Source organism: Telopea speciosissima, unplaced genomic scaffold, assembly GCF_018873765.1.
Source record: "Telopea speciosissima isolate NSW1024214 ecotype Mountain lineage unplaced genomic scaffold, Tspe_v1 Tspe_v1.0036, whole genome shotgun sequence".
NCBI lineage: Eukaryota > Viridiplantae > Streptophyta > Magnoliopsida > Proteales > Proteaceae > Telopea > Telopea speciosissima.
This window is the reverse complement of record NW_025317372.1, coordinates 116,459-131,215: the sequence shown is the minus strand read 5'-3', so window position 1 is coordinate 131,215 and position 14,757 is coordinate 116,459. Positions and strand designations below refer to the sequence as shown.

The window sequence follows — 14,757 nt, the reverse complement described above, 5'->3', positions numbered from 1 at the left end:
AGTTACTCTTTCTAATGACCTTCCAACTCATTAATTTCTTTAAATTTTTGTACCTCATGTTCACCTTTGCTGTCTAAGTAGTATTATTATGTGTTGTTTGTATTTTGTCTAGGTGGTACCACAAGTTACTCCATTCCATTCATGTCTACTATCTAGGTGTTAACCATGCATCCTTGTTTACTTGCTATTCATATGTTGTCCAAGTTATATGGTGTATGCCCTGTTAATAGTCTTGCTATTCTTATGCTACCTATTTTCATATATTTTCTTACTGATACATCAAGAAGTCTAGAAGCATACTTTGGGTGGCTTCTCAGGCTTATGAGGTAAAGATTCCAAATGTTATATTTTGATTGCGGCCGCATGTTTTTAAACTCCAAATAGCTTCTTAGAAGCCTCCTATAAGATTACCCAAACATGTACCAAAGTCTCTAACATTCTAGTTTTGTGTTCAGAATCAATTTCTATATATTAAATTACGGAAGATCTTGTTCAACCTCTTAAGACTTTTGGGGGCACCTTTTTTTATTCTGAGGTCTTAACTGTTGGAAAACATAATTTGACTGAAGTTATTGAACCATGTATGAATTTGGTTTCATAAAGAAAGTACTTGACTTTTAACAAGCTAATGCCAGATGCCTAGAAAGAAATAAAAAATACTTCTGTATGTTAAAAGAGATTCAGGATTGTCTTGTCCATTGCCCATCACTTCTAACTCAAAAACTTTACCTCTCAAACAATCGATGAACATTATAAAAAAATCTTGTATTTTACTGCTAATAGACTGATTTACAAGAAATTTTGCATGACAAAGCTCTCAAGTAAGATGGTGCAAATAATGGTGGCCAGATCTTGAGATCTTGCTAGAAATTCTTGGTATACATACACCTATTTAAGTAAATGCTTTTGTATTTGTATTTCATTTACTTAAGATATTATTCATAAATAAGCAAAACCCCCCCATTTGAATCCAATAAAAATAGTTAAAAAATCAAATTCCAAAAGAAAAAAAAGTCAACCCCCCAGTTCAAGAACAAAAATTTGATTTTCGGCGGTATATGCAATTTTCAACTTTCTAATGCTGGGGTTTTTCTCAAATCTAAAAATTTCATAAATCTTATTATGGTAAAACATTGCTAAAACCAAAAGTGCGGTAAAATATTAATTTGTTTTGATGTCCAAAAGATTATTTTCATTCGGAGCGATTTTGACAGCATTCGCGCACACCGAATTAAGTTTGACCGGTACATAACTCTTTCAATATAAATCAGATTTTAAGAAAGCTTTCCAACAAGTCCAAGATTGCTTAAATCAAAAAAGCTTTCCAACAAGTACAAAATTGCTTAAATCTGATTTATATTGAAGGAGTTATGTACCGGTCAAACTTAATTCGGTTTGCGCGATTGCTGTCAAAATCGCTCTGAATGAAAAAATATTTTTGGACATCAAAACAAATGAATATTTTACTGCACTTATGGTTTTTAGTAATGTTTTACCATATTAAGATTTATAGAATTTCTAGATTTGAGAAAAACCTCAGCATTAGAAAGTTGAAAATTGCACTTACCACCGAAAATCCAGTTTTTGTTCTTGAACTGGCGGGTTGATTTTTTTTTCTTTTGGAATCTGATTTTTTAACTATTTTTACTGGATTCAAATAGGGGGGTATTTGCTTATTTATGAATAATATCTTAAGTAAATGAAATACAAATACAAAATCATTTACTAAAATGATATTAGGCATAAATAAGACTGTTTGTCCTGTGTCTGTCCTAGTTTTTAGCATAAGTGTCTGTCTTGCTTTCTCACTAACTGAAACTCCTATTTGGACTTTGTTTATGCAAAATCTGATAGTGCCATTGTGTTTAAATGACCTAAAATAGGCTAAATACCAACTTTCAGACCCAAAAGAGGTCTAAAATCCACCGAGATGGGCTTCTGAATCTGAAAAAAAAAAAGTGCACGGCGAGATCTCGGCCCAACTCGGTTTTGGGCTGGGCCGAGATGGCTCCGAGACCCAAGTTTTCGAATCTTGTTTCAGAGGGGCGATTTTCTGGTGCTGTGAGAGGTAATTATGTCATTCCAAACCTTGCTTTGCCACCTTGGAAGGCAAATGCCTGCTCGTCATTTGATTTTTTTTTTTGTATAGTTGATCTAAAACCTTCATGAACTGTGTCCTTGAATTTGGTTAGTGTTGGAGGATGTTATTTGAATAGAAAACACTTTGAGGATGGATTAGAACTGGCTGAAAGAGCTAATTGCTAGCTTTAAAACTCAACATCTTGATGCTTTGAAGTCATAATGTGGTTTCTGTGGCTGGGATGTTGGTTTATTATTTTATATTTTATTGTATGGATTATTTAGTTGATTATTTACCTATTATTTTAATGATTATTGTATTATATTATTATTATTATTTTATTGCTACTTGGTTTATTTTAATGTTGGGTTGACCCTGTTTTATTAGTGAGATTTTGTATGATTGAATGGCTTAATTTGATTATGCAATGTATTGCTTGAGTTGGTTCAATTTTAGAGGTTGGGGATTTATATTGGTTCATTGGGTTTATTGGTCCTATGTATGTGTTTCGTTTGGTTCTTGTGATTTTGGTTCAAGGTTGGTCCACTTGGTAGCAAGGTAAATGTGAAATTAATAGAAGGGTATCTTAGGAAGTAAGTCTTTGGATATTGGTTAGATTGGTAGTGGGCAAGGAAACTTTCAAGGGCATTATTGGAAGATGGCTTTGGGCAAGGAGGAATTACAATTTCTGCCATGAGACTTTTATGTATAGCATAGTTATAAAGCGTCACCGTGGCATCTAGGCCGAAATCTGGGGGTATGGCGATGGGGCGCCTTATGGTATGTAAGAAAGGCGGTCACCAAGGCATCTCCTAGGTGACCAAGGTGACGCCTTACGATGCCTTGTGAGCAAGACGGTCGCTTTTTGGTGTTTTATTTATATTTTTGTTTTTTAAACTTTTTTTATGTACTTTAAGTTATTCTAATTGAAAATTTGTCATTAGTTGTACATTTTTGGTTCCATGCTATGAGAAGCATGGAATCATATGTTAAAATTTAAAAACATAAAAATAAAAAACCTAAATACCAATGCCAAACTCGATTCACCTAATCACCTTCGTGGGACATACCAAAATCAAAAAGAAAAAAACAAAAAGAGAAAAGAAGCACCGCAACGGCGACTTGTAGCGACTCCGACAGAGCTCAGCTCATACCTCAGTCCTTCTAAGCTTTGACTCGTTCTCAGTCCTCCCTCTCAGTCTCCATCCTCCATCGGCGTCTTACCCTTTTTCCTTCTAAAATCTAAACTTCTTTCCCCTTTTTAAGTTCTAGCTTCTAACCTCTCCTCTCCACCGACACCCCCATCTTCAGCACCCACCCCCACCGGCGAGAGAAGCAACCTCCACCCCCATCGGCGACATCTCCAGCAATCCAGCTTCCATGATCCCTCTCAGTTCCAGAAGGTTCCCATCGGCGTCCGATGAGGCACCGACATCTCCAGCTTTGTAAGTATTGTGCTTTTTTTTTCCTTCCAAGCCTAAACTCCTTCTAACCTCTCCACTCTCCATCGACGTCTCCAGCGGTCCAGCCTTAACCTCCACGGGCATCCGGCGAGGCGGCGACATCTCCAGCCTTGTAAGTATTGTGTTTTTTTTTTTTATTCTTTTTTCCTTCTAAACCTAAACCCCTTATAACCTCTCCACTCTCCATCGATATCTCCAGCCTTGTATGTTCTTTTGTTTGTTTCTAAAGAGGACTGTGGACTGTGGAGTAACAAACATATCCCAAACTAGTAATTATTGAGCTCATAATTGAGTGGGAGTGTTCTTGATTGAGAATTTGAACCTTGGATGAGCTGGGTTTGTGTCTCTCCAAGGGATTTGTGGCTTTCCCAAAGAAGCTCATGAGACTGGAATTGAATAGATTGAAGAAGGATTTAAAATTCCATAGTTGTGGCTTAAGAATTACTAGTAAGCTCTATAGATCATGATGATAGGTGGTTTCATTTTGATTTTTGGGTTTTAAATGGTCCATTAAGGTTTTGCAATCACTAATTTGAAGAGGATTCTCGATGCATGTTTCTGAACACAAAAATGGAGGAAAGAATTTTGAAGAGGATTTGAGCTAAGAAAGTGGGTACCTACAAGTCTTGGATTGAGTAGTGAAATCAAGGGTAAGATATTTCAATTCCTTACTTGATGTTGATTTTAGTCAATTTGATGTTAATGTGTATGTTCTAGTAAGCTCAGCTGTGAGCATTGATGTTGGGGTTCACGAATTAGTCTAGAATGGGGTAGAAACCCCAGGGTGTTCCCTACAAAACCATGGAGGAACTACTCTTAGGAGCAGAATTTTGTAGGAATCGGTCAACCAGTTTGTGGAGGCAGTCGACCGGATGCTGCTGAATCCAGAGGGGGTCGGTGGGACTGCGCTTGGTTGCTCTTTGTGAGCAAAATTTCTAAAAACAGAAAGTTAGGCTACTTCAATTGGTTGGAGGTGGTTGACCGGACCTTTGTTCGGATGACCAAAAATGAGGCTTTTTGAGGTGTTTTAATCAAGAATGTTAGGGGATTGTTTATAAACAATAATTGATCTTAGAACCCTATGTAATCACGATGTTTTCCCTCTATGTAGGAGCCCCAATTTAATCAGAGTGCTTTGAAGATTATTGATTGACAAGAATTGAGGTGAGCGAGACCTATCTAACCAATGGATATGGTAGTTTGATATGTTGTATGAATGAAATGAATGTTAGTATTCTATTATGTTTATACGTTGTACTGAGTTTTGAGTGCAAAGTATGATGTGTCAACATTAAATGCATGGATGCAATTGAATGCTTCTGTAATCCATGTGAATGAACATCTGCTTAATGAAATGGTATGAATATTATACGAATGAATATATGAATGGAAATGAAAGTAAGAAATGGGAATGAATTGACATGGTAATAACAAGACGAAATGAGATATGAATATAAATGATACCTTGCCTTTGGCCAAATGGTTTCGACTAGACCCAAGAAACGAGGAATTGACGCTAAGTCAAGAAACTACCTGGTGAGATATGCTAAAATACGAGGAGGTGATACTAAGATCAAGAAACTACCCGTTGAGGCTATACCAAGAAACGAGGAGGTAGGACCAGGATCAAGAAACTACCAGGTGAGGTGAGCGACAGAAATGAATGAAACTGACAAAGTCTCCATTTATGATTAAGATGAAAAATTAATGATTGCAAATTTATTGGCTATTAACTGATGAATGAATAATGTATGAAAGTATTTTCAATGCTCAAATATTATATATGTAAACTGAATGGAATATTAGCATGGTTGAGTTTGTTTTACACACTAAGCTTTTACCTCACCTCTCTATTGTTTAATCTTTGTAATAGATGACGACTGGACTGATAAGGGCAAAAGAGTTGCCAGAGCTGATGAAGTTTAGTTATTGTCATATGTATTCTGAAAGAGCTTGTATTTATGCTGATGTTTTGTCTGTAACCCAAATCAGTATGTGGATGTATATTTTTGGAAGTGATTCAGACGAGAAGGAATTGTGTCTGTAAATTTTGAAATATTCGGAATACAAGGAATGTAAATGAAGTTGATAGTTCAAGACTTTTATTACGTGCCATCAGATCTATCTATATCTTATGATATCTTGATTGTTCTGTATGAATGATCTTAGTATACGCGTACCCGAATGTTTAGATCAATTAAACTTGTCCTCGCATTTTTCCATATATTTTTACAAAAAATTGCGCTTTTTAAACGTTCGAGTATTAAATGCATATAATTAGCGTATTATACAGTTTTATACTTTTTAACCCTAATGTTTAAAAAAAAAAAACACCCAAGCAGAAATATCATTTCACTTTCCCTTTCTCCATTCTCTGCTATTTATAAACTACCGAACTCGAACCCTAGCAGTTGCCCCCCAATCTCCAATCATCCTCACCATCTCCATTCAACAGCCACCAGCAATCATCAAATCCTCGACGGTGACGGCAACGGCGACGGCGACAAGCTTCTCTTCTCAATCTTGAAGGCCTCACGGTTCTCTTCTCTTCTCAATCTTCAAAAACAAGAGAATACATAGCAGATTAGTATTTTTCCCTTATTTGATCTCACGATTCCTATTAGTCTATGACCCATCTTGCAAAGAAAATTGTTCTTAAAGCTTATCCTGAAATTTCTCCATGATTGGGTCTCTTCTAAGAACTAGAACCTCTACTCTGCTGCTCTACTTTAAGCTCACTCTTCCAAATTCCTCTTCATCTAATTCTTCCTTCCTTGTCAGTTTCAGATGGGAGTCTTTGTAATCTTTCAAACTCTGTGTCTGAAAGCTCTTTGAAGTGCTCCTCCAGTCCCAGTGTACGAATTAGGAGTCGGCAAGGAACCCTTCACTAATTCACTGTCTGATGCTTTAGTTGGTGAAGAAGAGAGATTACTAAAGCAGAGTCGAGAGAAGGTTGTTCCATCACTCCTCACTTGCATTACTTAAGTTCTTTGCCTTTCTTTCTCTGCTTCCAGCACTGTTGTAGGTTTTAAGTTGCTGAGTCTGAGATTTAAGGGGTAGAGTTATGGGAGATCAATTCTCTCTGATTCTGGACTGTCCACTAAGAATTGAATCGGAATGTAAGCGAATTGATGAAGATCAACTCCGTACCTGATTCTGAGTTTTTCAGACCATGCCAGCTGAAAATTCACAACTCCTCTCTCTATAACAATAATTTTGGAGTTGTTGATTATGAATATATGCCCTTTTTTAAAAAATATTATTGTCGTCTAGGCCGTATTAAACACGTATTAAATGTGTATCGTATTATTGTCGTATGCATTTTATTAAGTTGGATTTTTTAAAAGTATTATTGCCGTCTAGTCCGTTTAATTGCCGTACGTATCCGTTCTTGTTCAATTGCCGTTCCCGAACTTACTAAGTGAATGATAAATTGGAAAAAGTTGTTAAACTCAGTTTTACTTAACTCTTCTGCTCTGTATGATTTATAATATTGAATGAACGATTTCCCTATACGATCTCAGTTTGTTCTGGTGTTATGGCCCCGGCCTGGTTTGTAGAATCTGGGGTCGTTATAGTCTCTTATTACATCACACAAGTTAAAAATCTAGGCTTTGAAGAGCAGCCCTATAAGCAATAGAATGAAATTTGAAGTTAAAGAGAACCACAGTGGCCAACTAGCAGTAGAGGTACATTGATTGAAACTACCATCACAAATCAAAGGAGGTTTATCTACTGATGGCAAAGCAAGCCACTCAGCAAGAGATAAATTCCCCCTAGAAGCAAATGACAGGTTAACAACAGATTCAGGCTAAGCAAGAATGCAAGATAATGTAAGTCAACAATCCATTGATTGATGGTTCAAACCACTAACGGAGGACAAAAGTCCACTTGCTTAAAAGTACACTTATTTTCTAAAGATCCAAATGCAATAACTGGTAATAGTAGCAATAGAAAGAAAATGAAATCTATAAGATTCCAACAAATCAATTACATTTAGAAATAGGAAAAGAGATACAAATCCTAAAGACATTCATTGCTGTTTTTACACAAAGGACAACAAGAGGCAAGGGGGATGAAACTCTACAACTTAATTACAAATAGCAATACCATTAAATAAAGTTTTTCCAAAAAATTATTTAAAATCTAGGAGGAATTTGAAGTTATAGCAATACCGTTAAATGAAGTTTTTCCAAAAAAATATTTTAAATCTAGGAAGAATTTGAAGTTTCCACATCATACACCAGAGTTGTTGTCGACAATGAGAGACATTGGAAGCTAAACTTTCCTTGATTAGAAAATTGAGAACCGTTCTCGTGGACAACTCCCCCTTTTTGGACAAGGGACAAAAGCGTTCTACTTTTAAGATTTGGATCAATAAGGATTTTAATTATAGCTTGAGCAATATGAGAAGGGAAAACAGAGAATATTAAACCATAATTCCACTAACCTCTCATACTAAGTCACCAGCATGACTTAAGCCATCCCTCCTATTACAATACAGAGGGATTTTAAAACCCCACCCCCAAATAGTGGAGACCCATTGATCATTCCAAATAGATAATCTGAAACCCTTCGCAACTTTCAAGCATACCATTTTTATTTTAGGATAGGAAGGATGGACACAATTTCAATTCCTAATCAGAGACCCTTTTTATTGAGAGTAGCTTGATAAAAAAAACAAAAAAAAAACATGCATTTGTGAAAGGATTGAGTTTCCCTCCACCCATGGTGAATGGGATCCCATTCATCAAGGGGCAAGAGAGAGTGGGAATGGGTATCAGGGGATATTTTTGAACATACAAAAATCCTAGGAGGGGTTTGTGCTAGGATTTTTGTACCCTAGGATGGTGGGTGAACTGTCCTCTATGGGTGGAGGAAACCGTTGTCCTTCGGGAAATACTTGGATTTCAAAATTTGAGAACATAAATCCTCATGCCTAGTTAACAAGCATCAACTCAACTTAACTACCAAGGCTTTATTAAGAAGGCAATTACTCTGAAATCTTAAAACCCTTACTCTTTAGGAAGAAATAACTAGACCCAATAAATGAAGGAACCAAAAGTTCATTATCGGACTTCCACCTCGAGAATGAGCACTCGGAGAGTCCAATTTTTTACAAATATATGAAGGAAATTGAAAGCATAACATCCAAAATGTAGGGGCAGAGCTCATAGCAGATTTAATAAAGACCGAGTAACTTGCCTGAGATAATTAGGAAACCTTCCACAATCCAAGTTTAGCTACAACTCGAGCATGAACTTGGCTTGAAATTGATTTTCCCCTTTTTTAGGAACTATGAGAATTCCAAGGTAGAGAGAGTCCTCAGTCATAGGAGCCACTCGTAATATTCTAAAAACTTTCTCCTTATTTACCTCAAAATTGCCCCAACTAAACATCACATTATTTTTTGAAACATTCACCTGTTGACCATATAAGTCTTGTAATAGATATTCACCCAAAAACAAAAAAAAAGTCTTGTAATAGATTGAAAATCATCTTAATGGTATGCGCCTCATCCTCATTAGCAGGACATAAAAATTAGAGTATCATCTGCAAAAAATAAATGGATATCTCTAGGGCAACTCACCCACCCTTGATCATTTTAAACATATTTAACTCATGATGAAATTTAAGCAAATGATACAAACCCTCCATAGCTAACAAAAGTAAATAGGGGTCAAGAAGACACCCCTAACGAATACCTCTAACTTGTTCGAAAAAACAAAAACTACTGCCCTAAAAGTTTAATAGAGAAAGATATAGGTGACAATAAGTATGAGATCAAATCACACAAGTGTTAATTGAATCCTAAAAACTCAAAAATAGCCCGCAAACCCCCCCCCCATGAAATCGTAGGCATTGAACATGTCAAGCTTGAGAGCCAACCAACCCCGCTTACCCTTATTATATCTAAGGAAATCAAAAATTTTGTGTGGAATAATAGTATTGCCAGCAATCTATATCCTTTGCATAAAGGCTGCTTGAAAGGGAGAAATGATCTTAGGTAATACCTTTCTAAGTTTACAAACAACAATGTTAGACACAACTTTGTAAGACACTGTTGTTAGAAAATTTCTTAGGTTTTGTGAAACCCTAATCCATCTCCATACAGAGATCTAGAACACGATTGAATAAAAAGAACGGAAAAAAAATATGTACCTTACTCCCGCGTAAGTTGGAGAAGAACAATCCCCTTGATGTCGTCATCCTTCGCCGAAGAAGCTGTGATCAAGATCTTTTCTAGTCTCCTTGTCTCACACATCCCTCACATTGGTGGGAAGAACGAAGAATGTGATCAAGTGACTGGAGGCACCCTAGCCATGTGTTTGTTGGGAAGCAATTCTCTGTCCGGGAGTGTGGCCTACGCCAGCACTCCCATGTGTCTCTCTCTCCTCCTTAAAACAAGGGGGCAGAGGTGTCTTTTTATATGGGGGAAGAGAGAGATAGACTCATGGGAGTGCTGGCGTAGGCCACACTCTTGGGCAAAAATTTTTTTTCCTTATAATAAATACAAAACTCTAATCCAATCCACAATCACAATGAAAAAGACTAATATATCCCATTAACCTTAAAGTAGTCCCAAACCGGGTATACACCCATAGACCCACACCAATAGAATAGAGTATAATTAATTAAGTCTATAATGATATTGGAAATATCTTACAATCTCTCACTTGAGCTACATTAATTATACATATCTCCCTACTGGCTTGGCCTATGAGTCACATTGCAAACTACAACTTTAAAACCTTGAAACAGCCAACAAATAGAATCATGTAGAACAACAACAGAAAATGCACCTCAATATACGGTATATAACTTTTTGTCAGTTACAAACACAAGCCTACTTGCTAACCAGAATTGCAATGGAAAATTAACCATGACAACCAACCTATGATCACATATTCCTTGTTGTCATGCCCTTATGGGTCCTCCTTTACTTTGATATTAACCACCACCCATTGGACAAACCACCATATATTTTGGTTAATATCTAACTTTGGCTAAATATCTCCTTTGGTTATTACCACCATGAAACCTTGGCATTACCGCCTTGAAACATTCACATATCAATAAACATATGCATACAACTGCTAAAATAAGCAAACCATGCATACACATAATATCCATTCTCAACAAACCAAACGTAAACAAGTATATTCACAAATTTCGATGCTTCACAAACTAAGCATTCAACAAAACAGTTAAGCATAATAAACAAGCTCATACTGAGCTCTCACTAATTAATCAAAACAAGCAATAGCTCCCATTGATTAACTAAAACAAATAATAAACCACCAAGTAAATTGTACTAAACTTTTAAAACAACTGCCTGAATTTCTGTGTGGCTCAGTACCACCAAACCTTTAGTTTCATCACGAGTGTCTTTTAAACACAACTACCTTTTTTCATGTTTCAATTTTTCTATCCTGATCTTATTTCCTAAAGTGTTTCTAAACATATCAAGTTTGGACAATAATCCTAAATTTTCTTCTAGGTCCACAACTTATCTTATAGTTATTTCAATGCGAGTAAGAACAGTAGAAAATATTTTCAAATATGACATCATGCATGGAAGAAGAAACAATTAACAAGATATTAGACATGAATAAACATGCTAGTCAATTGCATAATCAGTGTACTTACCAATATAAAATCGAATAAGAGTTGCAACCGTTACTACATCCCTATCCTTTGGGCTAGGGATGCATTGGTTCTCTTATTCATTTGCATTTACCGCAAAAGGAACAACACCCGAAAATTCCATCACATTTGGGCAGAAAGGACCTCGGGATTACTGTCCTTTCTAATATGTGTTTTCTTAACTTAGGTAACATCACCTTTGGGGCAAATATCACCAATGCTTGGTGTGATATATCCACACCTCCAAAAAATTTCATCACATTTGGGAAGAAGGGACACCTAGATTACTGTTCTTTCTAATATGTGTTTTCTTAACTTAGGTGACATCATCTTTGGACAAATGTCACTAACACTTTACAGTAAAATGAACAATTTTCAAAAATTCCATCATATTTGGGCAGAAGGGACCCCTAGATTACTGTCCTTTACAAATTAGGTGACATCACCTTTGGGCAAATGTCACCAACACTTTGGTGTAATATACCCACATCTAATGAAACACGCCAGCAATCAGAACTAGCAAACAAAAGTTTCGATCGTACTACATTTTTCAACATTTGGGTCAAAAAATAAACTGGTTTTCTTAGTGCATCTACTGCAAGAAGCCAATGATGTTCGAAAATCTCCTCCACCTTTGGGTGATAAGAAACCCCTAGGACATGCTTCTCCATTTCTTGTGCATAAAAACTTCTAAACCTTGACAATGTCACCTTTGAGTGACCATTATCTACTTTGCTGCTAATATAATTATGTATCATTAAATTACAAAAATATCACAATAAAAACTAGGCATGCCATTTTGGTGGGTCCTGCCTAATCCCATCATGACACTTTGCAATCCTAACCTCTACAGTCAAATTGGAGATTCTAAAACCTATTCACAAAGTCAACTTTGACACTAAAGTCACTTTGATACATTTAAGTATCTCAAATCCCAAAACTGGGACACCCATCGCCTATCGTAATTAAAAATAAAATTTGAAAAAATTAAGTCCATTTAGACAAAACCATTAAAATAGATCTTTGAAGGTGTCAACAGTACCTAGACAAGGTACCCAAAAACCGATCTCAGAAAATCGGACAGAATGGTCCAAACCGGAGCTCAATCTGATGCTCCAAGCCCATTATAAAATGCATTCAAGACTGTAAGAAAATACAAAAATTGTCAAAACCATGATCTCTGATTATCCAAGATATGTCAAATTACATATCAAATCGAAGAGCAAGAAAAAATAGACACCCCAGAATAAACCACACCTCAAAATTCATTCAAACGAACCCACACGTGCCTCTGAAAGTTTTTGATTCTAAATAGTAATCAAAACCGATTTAATCTAAATCCATCGGTTCAATTCGAACTGAACCAAATGGCAACCGAATTGATTCAATTCGATTAATTGGACCGGGTCAATGGGTCAAAATTTTGGGTTATAATTCGGGTCTCAGGTTGGGTTGACTTTAATCGGGTCCTGTTGACCGGGTCAGACTTGACCTGCCAGAAAAGTCAGCCGACGTCATCGTGATGTCAACACTATGACATCATGATGATGACATAAAGCATTTTTTCTTTTTTGTTAAACCTTGTTGGCGAGTGGATCTCACTCGCTACTTTGGCCAGCACATGACGGTGCGTCCGACCGTCGACGGTGACGATCTACCCACTAAAATAACCGTCTCACCAAGCCCTTCACTCCAGTATAAAAATTATAAAATTTCACCGGTAAAAAACTTCAGCAGCGACCAAAACAAGTACAGGTTCACCCGACAAAATTCGTTGTTAAAATTCGATTCGAGTGCTCATACATACAAACAATTGATTCTAGGTCTGTATGGATGGCTCTGATACTACTTGTTAGAAAAATCCTTTGATTTTGTGAAACCCTAATCCATCTCTATGCAGAGATCTAGAACACGATTGAATAAAAAGAATGAAAAACAATGTGTACCTCACACCTGCGTAAGTTAGAGAAGAACAATCCCCTTGGTGTCGCCATCCTTTGCCAAAGAAGTTTTGATTAGGATCTTCTCTAGTCTCCTTGTCTCATACACCCCTCACATTCTAGGTCGTAAGAACAGAGAATGAGATCAAGTGACTGCAGGGACTCTAACCATGTATTTATAATATATACAAAACCCTAATCCAATCCACCTCTACAATGGAAAAGACTAGTATACCCCATTAACCTTAAAGTAGTCCCAAACCAGGTTTATGTCCATGGACCCACACCAATAGAATAAGACATAATAAATTAAACCCACAATGATATTGGAAATATCTTACAGCCGTATGCAAACTAATGGGCCGAAACTCATCCATAGAAAATGCATCATCACATCTAGGAATTATAAGGAGGATATAGTTAACTCCAAAGTTGAGAGTAACATTGGTAAAAACCCATGAACAAAATCTATCAAATTCCCATTAATTCCCAATATTCAGAAATGGCTTTACTATCTCAAAATCTCCCCTAACCTGGACATTTCTGATGGTTCCTTTGTGACTAAACTTGTTTTCTCTCCTTTCGATTGCATTACAAATTTGCCTACATATCATTATCCTATTCTCATGCGTGCAATTTCTGCAATATCCAATATAGACAGATCAGGATGAGTATTTTCCATTTTGCGTCATGGTGGACTTAAACTAATAGCTGTTGGTTTTTTGGGGACTAAAAATATTTTGGAGACAGAACTTTTTGGATTGCTTCAGGGTTTAAAGTATGTTCATCATTTCCATATCAAGAAAGTTTGGTTTAACTCAAAGGAACTTGTAGATATGGTCAAGAATCCAATGGATGCGGTGCGATCTTTACCGTTGTTACCTATGTTGCTTAATGCTAAAAAAGAGCTAGAGCATCTTCCTGTGATTTCCATTACGGATGGTTATGTTCGGTACTTATTGTTTTTCCTAACTCATTATGTATCTATTAGGAAAACCCACCTTTTTGTTCAAGACAATGTTGTTCAAACTCTTCTTTCTTTAGCTTACTATATATTTATTACTTTTCTCATCCCAAAAAAAAAAAAAAAAAAAGAAAAAAAAAGAAAAAAAAACAACAATAGTAATGTGGATGCATAATAATTGCAGTTTATACATATAGTGTAGAACACATTTTTTCCAATTACTTTGATTATAGTTCGAGAGTTCGCGTACAATATTGGAAATTTCGATAACACATGAAACATATTTTAACTAACAAAGGTCCCATCAAACATCACTAATAAAAATGGTGGGGAAAGGAATTTTCATCCCCTCAAGTGCAATGCATTGCCTAGTGCACCCACATGGTGCATCAGAGGGTGCACCACACTTAAAAGGGATGGATTTCTATCCTCTTAAGTGTGGTGCATTGTCCAATGTGCCACGTGCATACCGAGCCACCCCATTTGAGAGGATAAATTTTCATAGGAAAAGAGATGTGCTTTTTCACCCTAATGGTGGACAACTCTGTCCTACACCACATGGCTTTAATTCACAAGTCAATTATGAATGATTGAAAAAGGAACTAAAATAGAACGAACCATATGATTAAGTTATGCTATCATAATTGACAGATGACCAATCCT

General features: G+C 36.3%; 1 long non-coding RNA gene across 1 annotated transcript; it reads right to left on the bottom strand.

Annotated features, from left to right (window-relative positions):
• Nucleotides 1-2,209: 2,209 nt before the first annotated feature.
• LOC122647378 lies at nucleotides 2,210-11,911 on the bottom strand. Its single transcript, XR_006330860.1, has 3 exons — nucleotides 11,901-11,911; nucleotides 9,558-9,561; nucleotides 2,210-2,316 (listed from the first exon to the last, which is right to left on the bottom strand). It is a non-coding gene; the product is annotated as an uncharacterized LOC122647378 (long non-coding RNA).
• Between the last annotated feature and the right edge of the window lie 2,846 nt (nucleotides 11,912-14,757).